The sequence below is a fragment of the Eleutherodactylus coqui genome, chromosome 5 (genome assembly GCF_035609145.1).
Source record: "Eleutherodactylus coqui strain aEleCoq1 chromosome 5, aEleCoq1.hap1, whole genome shotgun sequence".
Classification (NCBI taxonomy): Eukaryota; Metazoa; Chordata; class Amphibia; order Anura; family Eleutherodactylidae; genus Eleutherodactylus; species Eleutherodactylus coqui.
The window spans coordinates 248,668,181-248,684,614 of record NC_089841.1 but is presented as its reverse complement, the minus strand read 5'-3'; the positions used below and the strand labels follow the sequence as shown (position 1 = coordinate 248,684,614).

General features: G+C 42.5%; 1 protein-coding gene across 1 annotated transcript in view; it reads right to left on the bottom strand.

The window, feature by feature from the left end:
* The window catches only part of PAX5 (paired box 5), a 206,691-nt gene that overhangs the window by 75,773 nt on the left and 114,484 nt on the right, over positions 1 to 16,434 (bottom strand). The window lies entirely within an intron of this gene.

Below are 16,434 nucleotides of genomic sequence, written 5' to 3'. Positions count from 1 at the left end.
AAATTTCCTTGGAGTATCTTGCTTTCAAAATGTCGGATCAAATTTTGATGTCCCATAGGAGTACAGTCAGCTTCTTCATTAAATTCTTTAATTGAATATCCATGCAGTTCATTCTGCACATCCTTGTCACACCTGTCTCTTAACTTTATAGAACGCTACTACTATTTTTCATATCATCTATAATAAAGGTGGACACAGCAGCAAAATAGGTCTAATCATGAGCAGATCGTAGGGATCAGGTGTACACTTAAATAGGAATTGGCAATTTCTTCATATAAAGAGGCTTCTAAGTGTATGTTAAAGATTTTCCGCTGTCTCGGTGGTCTCTAACCTGTGGAGCGCCACTTCTTAATAACAACTAAAGGGAAGTGCTATGGCCCCTTTATTCAGCTGATTGTTAGGGGTCACATTACCACTGTTCCAAAATGCTTATTAAAAGCCGAGAAGACCCTTTTAACATCTACATCAATGTCAATATAATCAGGGCTAAATTATAGGAAAAGCAAATGAGACAATGGATCTGGGCCCTCACCACCTGCCTGCCACAGCAAGCCACCACTACTTAGAAGACCTTTTCAACTGCTGAATTATTAACTTACAATTTTTAGCTTACATATCATGTATTTGTGTTGCTCAAATTACTAGTTGTAATGTTTAAGGCCTCCAAACATTGGAGTATGGTGACCATTTGCAAAGTAAAGGGGCCACCACACATTTTTCAGCACACCTCTGTTGACCTGGCCTTGCATTGTGATCGCTCACCGGCTATGACAGTGTTGTGGCATAACGGCCACAATGCAGAAACGGATCAGTGTCACAATCGCAGTCGAGCCACATGATGATGCTTCTGGCAGGGACGTCCTATCTCTGCAGTAGTTACCTTTGGTGTCGTATGTCTAATATTCCTCAGGGTCTCCTGTCATTGCAGAGGGTTCCTTGGGTGTCATATGTTGAAAATCCCTTAACTGATTTATGTTTTTCCTGGCCGGCCAATCAGCAATAATGGAAGTTTATATATTCCAGCCCCATCTCTTGTAGAGTGCCCATTTTTCATCTGATGTTGGTGAAGTTTGGTATGGTTCATGTCCTCCTGGGTTCAACCATCTTGTCAGGTAAGTTACTGGTGCACTTCTTTATATTGTGGTGTTATATCTGCCATGCCTTCTGCTGTGTCAGTAGTGATTACCATCTGTTTATTGGCAGTTTAGGTGGCCTAGGTTCTTATCACAACGAACGCCCCACTATAGGCTGGGGTTTTCCCGTATTAAGCGGGTAGGTCTTGATTTCCCTTTTTTTTCTCTGGTTGTGTATGGTTAGTGTTTACCGTGTTCTACACAATATATACTGGTGTATATTTGTCCCATGCGGACACTCTGATCTGAGTGCAGGGCGTTAACTCTCGGCTCAGTCATTACATACATATAATATATTGCAATAACTATAGGAAGTGGAACATGATGCAAATGCTGAGCCAAGTTTACTAAATTACTGTATGACAAGATTGAAGTGTCATGGAACAGATCAGGAAGGGTATCGTTTCTCTTTATGGAGAGACCTAGAAGGTGTGAGGAGACTTATAAGGCCATTCATTCTCCTCTGGGAAATATGCAAATGGGAAAATGGAACAATTCATCTGCAATGCCACCTATTGTTAGACAGCATTCCTGCAAGTCAATGTTTGACTTTTTAAGCAAGCCTTATAACAATGACTGGGAATTGTGAGCCAAAGCCAGAACAACCATGCACAGAATGATGTTTCGTGGTGATTATCCCTCATCGGTATGCAGCAGATTTCTAGCTTGGATTTCACTACTTCCACATTGATCTGTTTGGAATACTTTTTTGATAGAAGCTTCTAAAGGACTATTGCCCTTGTTGATCAATCACTGCAACGTCAAAAATGAGCTCTGTATGTTCTATTATCACATATGATCAGGCTCATTGGGGGAGATTAATTAAATCTAACACAAAGGAAAGATGAAGGAGTTATCAACAGTAACCAGTAAGATTTGCCTTTCATTTTAAATGGAACTGTACAAATCTGCATTACCACTTAGAAAATTGATATGAACACATAATATGGTTTAAGTTATTTAGATTTTTTTTAGCTCAATGTTCATAAATTGGAATTTACAAAATCATTCTGAAATGCCATTTGATGAATGAAGATATTGTTGTCGTTCTTGATATATTATTGTGAAACCATTCAATAAGACTATTATTTAAGCTAATTCATTTCTAACAGTTTCAAAATTAGTAAGGCGTTTCTATGTTTTGGACTCTCCCGTTGCCTCCTCTATGTCTGGTCACACATTACGCATTTTAGAGCGTTTAAAGGTGCCTTAAAGCCTTTCGACATAAGCAGAAAATGTAGTCTTGTTTAGATGCAGGATGATGACACCTCAGTGATATACTCATTAGCATAATTGCAGTGCAATTTCCATAATTATTCTAGCATGTTTTGTGCATGCATATGATTTCAGCTAGACTGTATTTTAATTAACATATACATGTCTTCATTGGACCACTACTGTCACATTGTGGCAGGGAAGTGATTGTAGGTTGTGCTAGAGGTCGTTTGATCAAGTCATTTTTTATTTCACACATGGAAATAAAGCTTTCTTTAATCTGGTGTAATTGCTGTAGGTCTATTGTGTAATTATGTGTTTTCTACACCATTACTATAAGGCAAAATGTGCAGTCCTGAAGAAGGAACATGCATTACTATTCAATTAAAGAAACACTCCAAACGAATCTTAGTTGTGCCTGATGAAGGGCCTGAGAGGTTGGGTGCAACACACAGGAATATCGCTTCATCTTCAAATTATTTTCCAAAAATCAAGGTACTACTTCGGGGGAAGAAATCCTTTTCTCAAGAAAACAGCCCCCTTCTTTAGAAAGATTAGGCCTTAAGAGGCTCTGAAAAGACCAAGATGTTTGTCTCCAAATTAGGATGTAGGGAAAGAAAACTACCTAGGTTGCTGGCAGAGTTTACTAAGTACCCAAAAGTGATGGGTATAAGGACAGTTTACTCATCTTAAAGGGGCTGTACCACAAAAATTATTCAGTATTAATTAAACACAAATAGAGGACCATTTTCCATTTTTTCGAATCAGTTTTTATGTTCTGATTGTAGAATTATTTTTATTTTGTTGTCTATACATGATTATGAGGGCGGACATCCTTGCTGAGCTGCATTTAACGGCATTTAGAGATATGCTTTACAGCAGTCTCATGGGCCATTCACACAATGGACAGGAGGTGACCCATAGGCCTGTATGGGAGAGACTGGTCTAGACATGCTCTGTGACATGTGCAGAGGTCATTTTGCAGGGAGGGGGAGTAGAAAGTCACAGCCGATCACCTACTGTGAATGGTGGATCCTGTGTTATCCACATATGGGTTTTACCTTTCAGAAATTCCTGTCTGTGATGTTAGGTTTCTCTACAGATCAGGACGTGACAAACTAGTCTTAGGTACTGTGGTCAGAGTGAAGAATGCAGGTTTAAAAAAAAATAGATTGTGTCTGAAAAGTTTGAAAAAAATCATCAAATATTCTTTAAAAATACGTTTTAACACAAAAATGGGATATATATAATTGCCCATTTTTTGATGACACATTGTTGAATAGGGGACTCTTCCTTTAACTTTGTCTTGCATTTGTAAAATAGATCTCCTCTCCCAGAAATAAAGCTATTTACCTATTTCCTGTTATAGGTGACTGCCCTGTAAATCAATTCTCAGCTCTTCAAGAGGCTTCAAAAGACACGTTTAAATGGGCTGTCTGAGAAACAGAACAAAATAGTGAAAAATAACTGTATATTCAGTAGTATAAATGGATATCTGAATACCTTTAGTTATTTCTAACTGCTCGCTTTCTATAGGGGACCATCACTTGGGAATGCAAATGGCTATGAATTCATTCAATAGCTGAGAGATGCCTCTGATTGGTCATAGTGCTCCAGCCAATCAGAGGCAGCCCTTTCAGCAGGTGGGGATTTTAAGTCCCCGCCTGCTAAAAAATACTCAGAGCAGTGCAGGAGAAGAGCCGGCTGGACGCGGTTGAGCCCCAGCAGCTGCAGAGAGGTTAGTATAGATTTTTTTTTTTACACTTTTTTAGGATGGTTTTCAGGGAAGGGCTTATATTTGAAGCCCTCCCCAGAAAATTACTACAGCGCTTGCTGGTAGCCCATTGCTTTCAATGGAGCCGGCTGTATTGCAGCAACTCCATGTGGCATTGATTCCAAAAGTGGAAGAAGACATCTGGAGGAATGTTGAGACATGTTGTCTGGATAGCTGCCATGGTATTTGCATGTGCAGGATTTCGGATGTGAATGGACTTCTCCACCGCAACCCATAAATGCTCAACTGGGCTCATTATGGGGTAAACGTGCAGGCCACACCATTTGTAGCAACTCTCCCGAATGCTCCTTGAACCTTTTTTAACACATTTTTGGATTGATTTTCAGGGAAGGGCTTTAGAGATGAGTGAGCATACTCGTTAAGGACAAATACTCGAGCAAATATCGACCTTTTCGAGTATCTGCCTGCTCGTCCTCAAAGATTCGGTTGCCAACGGGGGAGAGCGGGGTGGAACGGGGGAAAAATTTCTCTCTCTCTCTCTGCTCACTCCCACAATCCACCGCTCACCCCCGCCGGCACCCGAATCTATGCGGACGAGCAGGCAGATACTCGAAAAGGACGATACTCGCTCGAGTATTTGTCCTTAACGAGTATGCTCACTCATCTCTAAAGGGCTTATATTTTAAACCCTTCCCCAAAAATCACTGCAGCGCTTGCCAGCAGCCCATTGCTTTCAATGGAGATGGCTGTATTGCCGGCTCCATTGAATTCAATGGGAGAACATTGCTCTCGCGATCTTCACTATATGTTCTCAATAGGGTCGGCGCTGCTGCCACCAGCCCCATTGAGCGCAAGGTGAAACCCCTGGATGTGACAGCATCCAGGGGTTTCACATACACAAAACACTGATTTGCCGCAGTTACATGTGTTCTGCGAACCGGTGACCTATAATTTTCGCCACATGCGTTTCTGTGCATGTAAAATTTGCACATGTGCCGGCTCTTATTGAAAAGCATTGGTTCCATTTAGATGTGGCCGGCAAACGCAACTGACAGACACGCGTACAAACGCCCGTGTGACTGAGCCCACAGGCAGAGGAGCAAGGAGAGCCTAGATAGGAGCTCAGTTCTTTGTCCTGATGCAACCTGTCATAGCAGGATGGGTTCCATGCTTATCAGTCATTTTAATTTCTTAGTTCCCTATTTCATTCCCTAAACAAAAGAACCAGTTTGAACTAACTAAAGGTATTTTGGGATCAGTTTACAGAACTGAATACTCGCAGTATGCTCTATTTTGCCACAGAGGGCCTTCATTGACATCAATGGAGGCCGTCTGACCCACAGCCCATACGCAATTAACATTGCATATGGGCTGCGGGTACTCACGTCATTGCTTTGTGACAGCACGGAAAATACAAATAAGCAAAAAAGAACTGTACTGTGCTTGACCACCGCCGCGGTCATTCGCGATACAGTGGAAACAGGTATGCAGGGTAGTCCCTTACAAGTAGCACTAGAAAGACATTTTTCTTCTTCGGCAGGAGGACTATTTTACATAATTTTTCGCAGGGAGCAATCCCATAAAGACTCTCTACTAGCTGCATCCCCGCAGGGAGAATCAGTATTTTCTGAAGGACATGTGTATACAACAAAAGACAAGCGTCAACATGCAAAATGGTATAATTGCATCCATACATTAGTGTTGGTCTCAGGGACCTGAGACATCTCTGAACTTGATCTAGCAAATGGAATCTTAAGGTTTGGAGGTTCTGCTAATTCACAGTGACTGGGAATACAGTATGCACTTGGGTTTGTCAGTCTCCTCTCCAGTAGCCCTGTGATAGTGTCAGTTTCTTTCCCATTCTGTCCTCTCAATGTGATAAGAAGCAAGCTGAAGTCAGCAAGCTGGGGCTGGAAATGCATCTGCAGGTAATTAATAACAATCAAACATCTTATAAAACTGCTGACTGTGGCTGTAATGAAGTGGGCTCAAGTCATTGCCTTGCAAATAGAGAGCGCGTTTATGAACCGTGGCAGCCAGAGGTTTTTTTTTTCTCACTCTCCCTTTGTAGCTTAATATTTAATGTCATAGAAATATACAAATAACATGCAAGTTCTCCTAAAATCTAATTTTTACCAACTGGGAGATATTTAACAGGAGGATGAAGACTTTGACCTGCTAAGCAATTTGTCCTGATATTTTGCATATGGCTAAAACACAATTAGTTTATTACTGTGTTTAAGAACAACAGCATTTTTAATATTAATTCAAGGCTGGGAGAACACTAATTGGGAGATTTTCATTTTATTTGTTTTCCAAAGATTTCTTATCCTTTAAACGGGATATACTGGAAATGCAGAAGTCTTATAATGCACAAAATACTCTGGATTATTGATTAATTCACTGGTGGCTGAATTTTAGCTGGAGACTTGCAGAAGTGCAATACAATGGAAATGAATGGGGTTGTACTAAACCCCAATGCTGACAAATGGTTTCACAGAATTTCTAGAAATGTAAGTCCTTTGTGGCAAAAATAATAATTACAGACAAAAACTACTAGAATTTACAGAAAAGTGTACTGTCTATTAGGATAAAATACAACTTTTATTAATAATCATACTTAAAAAAGCCTAATTGCACCCTCAACCATCCCAAACACCAATCTAGAGATGGAAAAGTAGAGTAACTGCCCTGAAAAAGGTAACCCCACACAGGAACCTAGCCTTTGGGGTCAACCTAAGGTTAGATTCCTGTATGGGGTCGCCCTTCTCCGGGTGATTACTCCGCTTTTCCATCTATACACTAATGTTTGGGGCAGCAGAGGGTACTGAAAAACTGTGCAAAAAAAAGTCTGCAGCAGAGTCTAGACATGCATCATCTGCAAATCTGCAGTGTTATATGTGAAATGTGTGGCCAAATCTATATCAGAATTGACTTCAAAGTGCACATTCAGATTTCATCATGGATGTTGGTGCACATTTTATAGTTAATACTTTGTAGATTTTATATGTTATTTTGTGAACCCAACCTCAAACACTCACATGGCATACTAAGTTTTGTTGATATTTATGCATTACCATAGGTTTTTAAATGCTGCTTGGGTTTTTTAAGAAGGTCTGTTACCCACTTTGGATTCCAATGCATTTATTCAGATGCGCGATGCTTAGCCCGCAAAATCGGCCGGACGAAAAAAAAAGGAAATTTGCAGCCGAACTCGACAGCATGAGGCTGAAAAAGATAGGTCTCGTCCTATCTTTTGACCAAAACATGTTGACGACTCCATAGACTCCTGCTAACCACTGACGGATGCCTCTAGTGAAGCATTTAAAAGTGATTAATAGTGGTTCTGCCGAGCGAGGGATTTCAGGGTTGCAGTGTATTTTACCTGCAATACGCCGCAGCCGGCCATGAGATTTTCGGCAGAGATGCGGGCAGCGATACAATGCAATGCTCATGTGAAAGAGGCCTGAGGGCTTGTTTTTTGTGGGAAGAGTTGTAGTTTTATTGGTACCATTTTGAGATACATGTGACTTTTAGATTGCTTTTTATTATGTTTTTTGGAGACTAACAAAAGAAAAATAATTCTGAGATTACCGTATATACCGGCGTATAAGGCGACGGGGCGTATAAGACGACCCCCCAACTGTCACCTTATACGCCGGTATACAGTGGTGAAAAAAAAAAAATTCATTACTCACCTCCCACGGCGTTCTGTCGCGCTCCGGCAGGATGTCGCTCGCTCCGGCAGGCTGTCGCTCGCTGCTCGTCCCCGGCGCAGCATAGCTTTCTGAATGCGGGGCTTGAAATCCCCACTTCCAGAAAGCTAATACACACGCCGGCAGCCATGACATCATTGAATGGCTGTGATTGGCTAAAGCGCACGTGGCTTCAGCCAATCACACTATTCAATGACATCATTGAATGGGTGTGATTGCTAACACGTGCGCCTTCAGCCAATCACAGCCATTCAATGCTGTCATGGCTGCCGGCGTGTGTATTAGCTTTCTGGAAGCGGGGATTTCAAGCCCCGCATTCAGAAAGCTATGCTGCGGCGGCGACGAGGAGCGAGCGACAGCCTGCCGGAGCGAGCGACATCCTGCCGGAGCGCGACAGAACGCCGGGGGAGGTGAGTAATAAATTTTTTTTTTTACACTTTTTTTTTTTTTGTATTACCGGCGCATAAGACGACCCCCGACTGCAGAGCAGATTTTTCGGGGTTCAAAAGTCGTCTTATACGCCGGTATATACGGTACTTTTTAAAATGATTTTTATTATGGTGTTCACCAAGCGAGATAAATAACAAAATATTTTCCCTGTCTGGGTTGTTACAAATGCACTAATACTATTATGAGACTTTTTACATATTTTTGGGGGTATTTTATCCATTTAAGAAGGCTTTTCATGGGCAAAATGTATATTTCCTTAAATACAATTTTTTTTCTTTAAATTAAAATTTATTGAATTTCTTTTTACACAAAATTTTAGGGGACTTGAAGATGTGATCGTTCGATTGCTAGGATAGTACAGTGCATTACTTATGTAATGCATTCTACTAAGACTATGACAGCAACCTATTAGACTCTGTGGGAGGCAGGGCATAACAGGCTGAGTTACATGACAGACACGGAGGCCTTTGTCAGGCTTCCATCTGCCATGGGACCCCATTAGTACCTTATAATCACACTGCAGGATGCCAAGGAGTGACAGAAAGAGCATCCTCCTTCTATCATCTGCTTACATGCTGCAACTGCTGTTGATTGTGGCATATAAGTGGTTAAACTGCCAGAAGCTAGGGTTTCTCCATTCCAGGCAGATAGAGCAGGAGCCTGGCTGTCAGTAGTCAGCTAAACCCCTGCCTAAGGCCTCTTTCACAAGAGCATTTAATTGTGGCTATTATGCCGCAATAAAACGCCGGCCGAAAATCGCAACTATCTGAAGCAGTGGATTCCAATTCATTTGTTCAGGTAGGCAATTTTCCAGTATGTAAAACCGGCCGGCCAGAAAAGATAGCGCACAAGGTGCGCATTCTGGCATGCTGCTTTTACGCAGCGCCTGAAAAGATAGGACTTGTCCTTTTTTTTGCGGGAATACACCGGCTGTTTTTATAGACTCCTATGGAAGCCTATGAGAGCTATCAGAAAATGTAAGAGGGAGAGAGTTTAGCAGTGGCTCGCCTTGCTAAAGTCCCTCTCCCTCCCTTTGCCGGCAGCTTCCATAGGCTGGGGAGGTAGATGGAGGGAGTTTAGCACGACTAGCTCTGCTAAGCTCCCGCCTCATCCCACCCCCTCCCCTTGCCAGAGGGGAAGGGAGTTTAGCACACTAGCTCTGCTGAGCTCCCGTTCCCTCCCTTTTCTGGCAGCCAGCAAGGGGTAGGGAAGGGGGAGGGAGTTTAGCAGAGATGAACTCTCTGCCCCTGGCCGACGATATTCGGTTCATGGGAAAATCGTAGCACCTGTGTGAAAGAGGCCTTAAGAAGATGTATGTGCAGATTTAAAGCTCATTAGTGAGGTCACTAAAAAGGCGTCTTGGCCGTCACTAAGGGCTTATTCACACGAGCATATATCGGCAGCCGTCTTTATGGTCGGCCAATATCTGCTACCATCTGATGTATTGGATTCCAATGCATCAGATCACACTAGCATATTCCCGGGGTGTAAAAGCGCCTGTTCGGCCAATACAGCCCCAGGCTATAGCTAGTCCTAAAAACTATCTTTCGGGCCGGAATACGTCGGCCGCTGCATAGACTCCTATGGGAGCCAATGACAGCAGCCGGAGAAGGGAGGTGTGAGGGACTTTAGCAGCATGACTGATAAACTCCCACCCCCTCTATCCTCCCCTCCTGCTGTTTGCAATGGGGGGGGCAAGGGGGGTGCAGAGCTAAGCTCCGCCCCATCCCACTCCCTCCTATTGCTGTCTGCAGACAAGAGCCGGGAGCTTAGCTCTACCCACGCCTATTGCAAAACAGCCAGAGGAAAAGAGAGAGAAGGTGAGCCGGCGAGCGAAAGCAGAGCAAAGTTGTCTCTCTCCGCCCAATGGCATTGCGACCTTGCCATCTGAACGGGTGCACAAACGTTAGATTAATGTTAATGCGCACGCCGGCAGGCGCTTGTAAAAACACATATGGCAGTGTGCAAGAGCCCTAAGGGGTTAAACTGATATAACACACAGTAAGATTTTTTTTTTTAATTATGTTAAAAATGTTATAGCGCCCATTTTTTATAAACCCAATCTGATAAATTGGTCTTCTGACCATTAAATGTGATTGCCTAGGCTTTAAACTATATGTCGAAATATAAAACTACGGAACAATCAAATATTAGTTCAGTGTCTAAATTGCGCTAGAAAAATGACAGCTATTATTTAATTGGTTTCTTTGGGTAAATACTTTTTGCCCACTGTGCCATGTTATTAACCGAGTCTCTGTATTAGCCATGGAACTAAAAGAATTATCCATTAATTAATCCAACTATGTTTAATTACTGTGGACTATCTCGTCAGTATAACCGCGCTCTGGAAATTGTTACTGCTCTCTCTTACCTAAATAGAGCAAATTGCCTTTCCTTTCTCAAAGCTACAATATATAACATATTTCATGGACTAATGAATCAGAACATAAATTTACGGTGCCAAGCATCACACAGTTAACATTTTTAAAGATAAACATTGCCTTCTATATGCCATCGGTACTTACTGATTAACCTGGAAAGGCGGTGTAAGTAAGTCTTAAAGGAGTTTTCCAGCACTGTACTATTAATGACCTATTCCCAAAATAGGACATCAGTAGCTGATTGGTGTGCATCTGCTGTTTGGGACCCCAGCCAATCAGCTGTTTGCCAGGCCGCTATACCAGTATATAAGCCAGAAGCACACAACTCTTGCAGTGGCCCAAGATGGTACTGCAGGCAAAGTTCTCAATCAAGCGAATGGACAATGTGTCTGTTATATCAATCCAAGACTCTGCACAGTGTATGGACCTGTTTGCTTCCAGCCCTGTACACTGATATAGCAGCCTAACAAACAACTAACCGGAGGGGGTCCCGGAGGGTAGACTGCCACCAATCAGCTATTAATGACCTATCCAGATGATAGGTCATCAATTGTCCAGTTCTGGAAACCCCCACTAAAAGAAGTAAGAGAACCACTTGCAATGAAAAACACAAACATTTAGATCACTTCTACCTTGTATGCCAAAAGGAGGTTAATCCTCATCCAAGGATATTAGTTGAAGAATTGCTCTTTATGCCCCAGTGGTCAACTATGCTGCTGTAGAACATACAGCCATTCAGTAATAGTGTTAGCAAGCTCTGATTCCTTTGATGTCCTAAAGACCCTGTTATGGTACCCATCAAATGGCCATGACAGAGTGGTTTGGTTTCTCTATATTGATGATGACGGAGGAAGACTAACAAGCCCAAAAAAGCTTTGAAATCAATACTTATCCTGTGTTAAACACCAACAGTTTGTCCTTAGCGGCAAACTTGGATACAAATTTACCACCATGGTCTTAAAACAACAGTTTATGTATCTTTACCCACTAGATTGTTGAGGAAGGGCCAAGGGGGCAAAGCCTAAGGGCTAATTAAGTTCCATGGAACCTAATAGCTTTCTGCCTTGCAATGTTCATGCTGCAGAATTCTACTGCGGATTTCTGCAGCGTGAAAGAAATCGCGGCATGTTCTATTTGCCGCGGAAAAACGCGCGGCCAGCTTCCACTGTAGCCAATGGAAGCCATCCGTCATGCGATACTTCCGCTGTGAGCACAGCAGAAGTATTGTGAGAATATGCATTGTGCGCCGCACTGCGCATGCTCGCCGGATTGGACTCTCACAGTGGATCCGGGGAGGTGAGTATGGAGTCTTTGTGGGGCGCCGTGTCGGACTCCACTGCGATGTACCGACATGGCCGTGGGCATGAAGCCTAGCCGTATACTGTTCAGTACAATGTAGACTTAGGCTCCGTCCCTACTCTGGCCCCACCGTCTTCAAACTACAGTCTATATATGATTTCTCCCATCCTAGAATGGGTTTCCAGAGGCAGCATCAACAGTAGCCAATTTTTGCCATTCCTGAACAACCCTTTAAAAAAAAAACTATTACTGCCTTAAAGGGATATTCCACGAAAACAACAGTCTTTTTCTAAGGCAGCTCTCTCTACAATTAACTGAATGAGGGGTTCTTGCTACTAGAAGAAGCTTGTGCATCTCCCTGTTACTTGCAGTATGGGCACTGACGGAAGTCATAATTCAATACATCATCACTTTCATTATCCCACACTATACAATAGCAATCCACTAAGAGCAATAGAGGAAGTCTTAGGTATATGGCTTGTCCGACCAGAAAGCCCTATAAAGAGCCTGTGTTATAACGATGTTGTGGGGCTCAAAGCTGAAGCGACACGAGGTCCAGAGAACTGATGTTTATTCTTAGTGAGTTCCACGTTCCAGCACTGTGCCCCAAGATATCAGTGCACACACGGTGACTCTTTTCACAAGGCTGCGTGTGCATGCCTCTCTCATTAATCTCTATGGGAGAGCGTGCGCACACATGTGATCACATGATTGCACCACCCAGAAGTCAGCAGGTGAGCTGTGCGGGTATGGACTGCAGAGGTCAGAAGCAGGAGGAGCAGCATGCCAGCTCAAGTAAGTATAACTTTTTGTTTTTTACTATATCTAAAAGGGTACTAGAATTAAATGGAGGGGTAGGGGCCAATATGGAACATTACTACTAAGTGGGGACCTATAAGGAGCATTATTACTGAGTGAGGGGCTATATGGAGCATTATTATGGGGTGGGGTTCTGTGAGGGGGATTATTATTGAGTGGAGGCCTATATGGGGCATTACAAATAAGTAGGGTCCTATATGGAGCATTATTACTACGTGAGGATCTATTGGGGTATAATTGCAGAGTCAGGGCATAAGGGGAACATTATTATAGAGTGGGGACACTTTTACTGTGTGTTGGACATGAAAAGTGGCACTTACTATGTGTGCCCTACAGAGAGCACAAAAGAGGAATACAATTACTTTGCGGGTCACCTGAAGTGGCATTACTACAATCTGGAGCACTATGGATGGGGAGAATATATAGAAGTTTATAAAATGAAGATAGTTTCCTAGAAAATTGAGAAGTCACATATGTTTGTGTCAAATTCTGCGGAGACAAGTTGTGATCAAGAGAAGTCATCATGGTGGTCTGCACCAGATGAAGAAAAAGGGAAAGTGAACAAACTCCAGTCTGAGGATGCATCATCTGTGATCATTTATACAGTCTGCAAAGTGCCTAAGTAGGTCTAGTTTATATTGCTATATGGTCACTGTATATGGTCTTTGTATAGTTTGTGTTCAGCAATACTGTGGTAGTATTATGTGGTTATGGTCTGGGGGTATTGTCTGGCTCTTGTATACTGTTATTATTGTTTGCATTGATCTTTGTAGTGGTCTTTATTCAGTGAAGGTATGTTGGTATTAACTATTATGTGGTGGTGATATGGGGTCAGGCTATGGGAAGATTATTTGCCCCTTATGTGGTGATATTATTGGTAATGTTGGACTGTATTGGAGTGCCTTTTGTTAAGTGACCGTATGGAGGTAATTATATGTGCTATGATGATTACTGTGATAGTGTGTGTGTGTGTGTGTGTGGTTTAATTTTCTTTACACCTACAAAAATGTTTTTTTTTAACTGTGTAAATTTTTTAAATAAACTTTATTAACATTTATCCTGGTTTTTAATTAGACCCACTAGTGATGTCACAATCTGATCTTTGGTATACTCAGCATAGCAAAGAAGTATTCCATGTGAGTCTAAAACTGCAAAGCAATGAATTACATTGTGCTGAAGGCTTATCCTTCAATTGCATTTGGGGGGGTTCAATGGGGTCAGAGGGAGCCCCAATACCTCTGTCCAATCACTTAGCTACCATGGTCGTCATTGACAGTGGCATCTATGGAGTTAAATGGCAGGGATTAGAGCCTCTCTGATCCTTGCCATTACAGTGAGAGCTTGGCTGTCAGTCAACACAGGGTGCAGGACACATGACATATGTGTCTGTCATAAAAACTAAAGACAAGTCGGTCTATGATGTTCATTTAAGTCATGGAGGCTTTATGGGTTAAACATAGGTGGCACCTTAATGTACCGTATGCCTCCAGTTTTAGCATGTAATGTGCTTCATAGTAAATTTGCTGCGGTGAGCTATGCATGCCTCAAAGGCTTCACCCCTTCTACCATCTTTATGGTTGTGGCAGTCAATTTGTTGACCCATGCCCACTTGTATTTGCCCCACTTGCTGCTGGTTTGGGCCCAACTACAACATGGGGCCACTTTGTGATTTTTTTCCAGGGTAGCTTTGATTTCCAAATCTGCTGAAACGGGGCAACCGGTGAGTAAAAAAAGCAGCTCCGCAGACCCTCGTCCTCTCATCTTTATGCCCATGATGTAGTTTATAGGGCTCAAAGGTAATAACTGGGGTCCTTTTAGGGCCAGGAATTCATTTTATTTTGCCCACTTGCATCCTGGCAGTTATAACTGTTGTATGAGGCCTTGTTCTATCAGTTGTAGGCAGAGTTTTTGAATATATATTAATTTAGCATTTCCCACATTTTTTTGTATTTTCCTAGTTCACCATATAATGTATTAGATTTCTTGTACCAGTGGTTACAATTATGGGAATAATATATGTGCATATGTACACTCATCTCTACACATGTCTGCTAACCCGATTAAGAATACCCTACCCCTGCCCTGTGAATGAATTGGGGAGACAATCAGTGTTACCTCATATTTCACATAACATAGTAAGAATTTTTCATTCGGATGAAGCGATCACATCCCAGCGTAGATACCATTTTAATTTAAAATCAATGGACGCCTTTGGAAGCTATTTTTTTATTTAATTGCATGTATTTTGGGCTGACAATTATTTTTGTTATAGGACTTGTTCAAAAATTTTGCACCGTTTTTCTTCTGCAGCTTCTACATATCAGGCTTCATTCACACGAGCGTTGTTTTGAACGCATCAGTGCTGCACAAAATGCTGCGCTACACGGATGTGCAGAAAAATGTGGGAACGAAAGCTCCATGCCAATTGCTTTCAATGGGGGGGCCGCTGCTACCGGCAGCCCCATTGAAATCAATGGGCTGCAGGCACCAACCGCAGTGATTTTCGGGGAAGAGCTTGAAATATAAGCCCTTCCCTGAAAATCATGCCTAGCTTGTGTAAAAAATAAAAATATATATATATAGTCACCTATCCGCCGCTGTCGGCCTCAGCGCATCTTGCCACTTTGCTCCCCGGCAGTGTTCTGAAGCTCCTTCAGCAGGTCTGGATTTAAAATCCCTGCCTCCTGAAAGGGCTGCGTCTGATTGGCTGAGCGCTCAGCCAATCACGGGCAGCACTCAACCATTCATAATTCAATGCACATAAACATGCTTGTCTGAAGAAGGCCTCACTCTGTATAGAAACTGCCTTCTAAAGGGGAGATCACATGGACCATCAATCACTTATTTTAAATGAGTTCAATAAGTTTTGTGCGTATTCACTGTTTTTGCACAGTTTGATGGTGGCTGTATTGGAGATGAACAATGTTTAATACAATCGTTTGTCTCCAATACACTATTGCTAGTATCGGCAGCACATCGCCCGTTCAGACAGGGAGATTTGCCACTGATAACGATTATATTTCTTTGGTTGCATTAACGACCCTATCAGTTGATGAACCAGTGTTTGCTTGTTCGTCAGCTGATCGTTGCACTGTTTGCACAGGTCAATGGTTGGGTGAACGAGCGTTGCAATGAATGTCGATTACTATGTTGTGTAAATTGCCCTTTAGTATCAATAGGAGCTCCAACAGTAAAGCTGGAATGTTGGCTTGGCTTTCAGCCTTCATCTTTCCTCTCTAGAACTTTTTATCGGATAATTTATGACCACAACAAATGTAAAAATTAGCTGATAAGAATGTGAATTAGAGGAGAGAGCAGAGGGAAACTAAAGGCCCATTTAGACACATCGATTTTCGCTCAAAAGATGTATTTTGAGCGACTTTTGAGCGATAAGCGTTGTGTCATTTACATCGCAAGATGATCGCTCAAACGATGAGCGATGACCTTGCACTCCGGAGAATGCAGAGAACAAGCGGGGGGCACTTGTTCTCTGCATCCAGCTGTTCCCTGCTGGGAGCACCCGGCTGTCATACAGCCGAACGCTCCCAGCAGAGGATGCAGAAGACAAGTGGGGTTTCCCCGCTTGTCTTCTGCATCCAGCAGTTCCTCATTCCGAGCGCCCGGCTGTTATACAGCCGAGCATTCAGGACGGAGGATGCAGAAGACAAGCGGGGTGTTACCGCTTG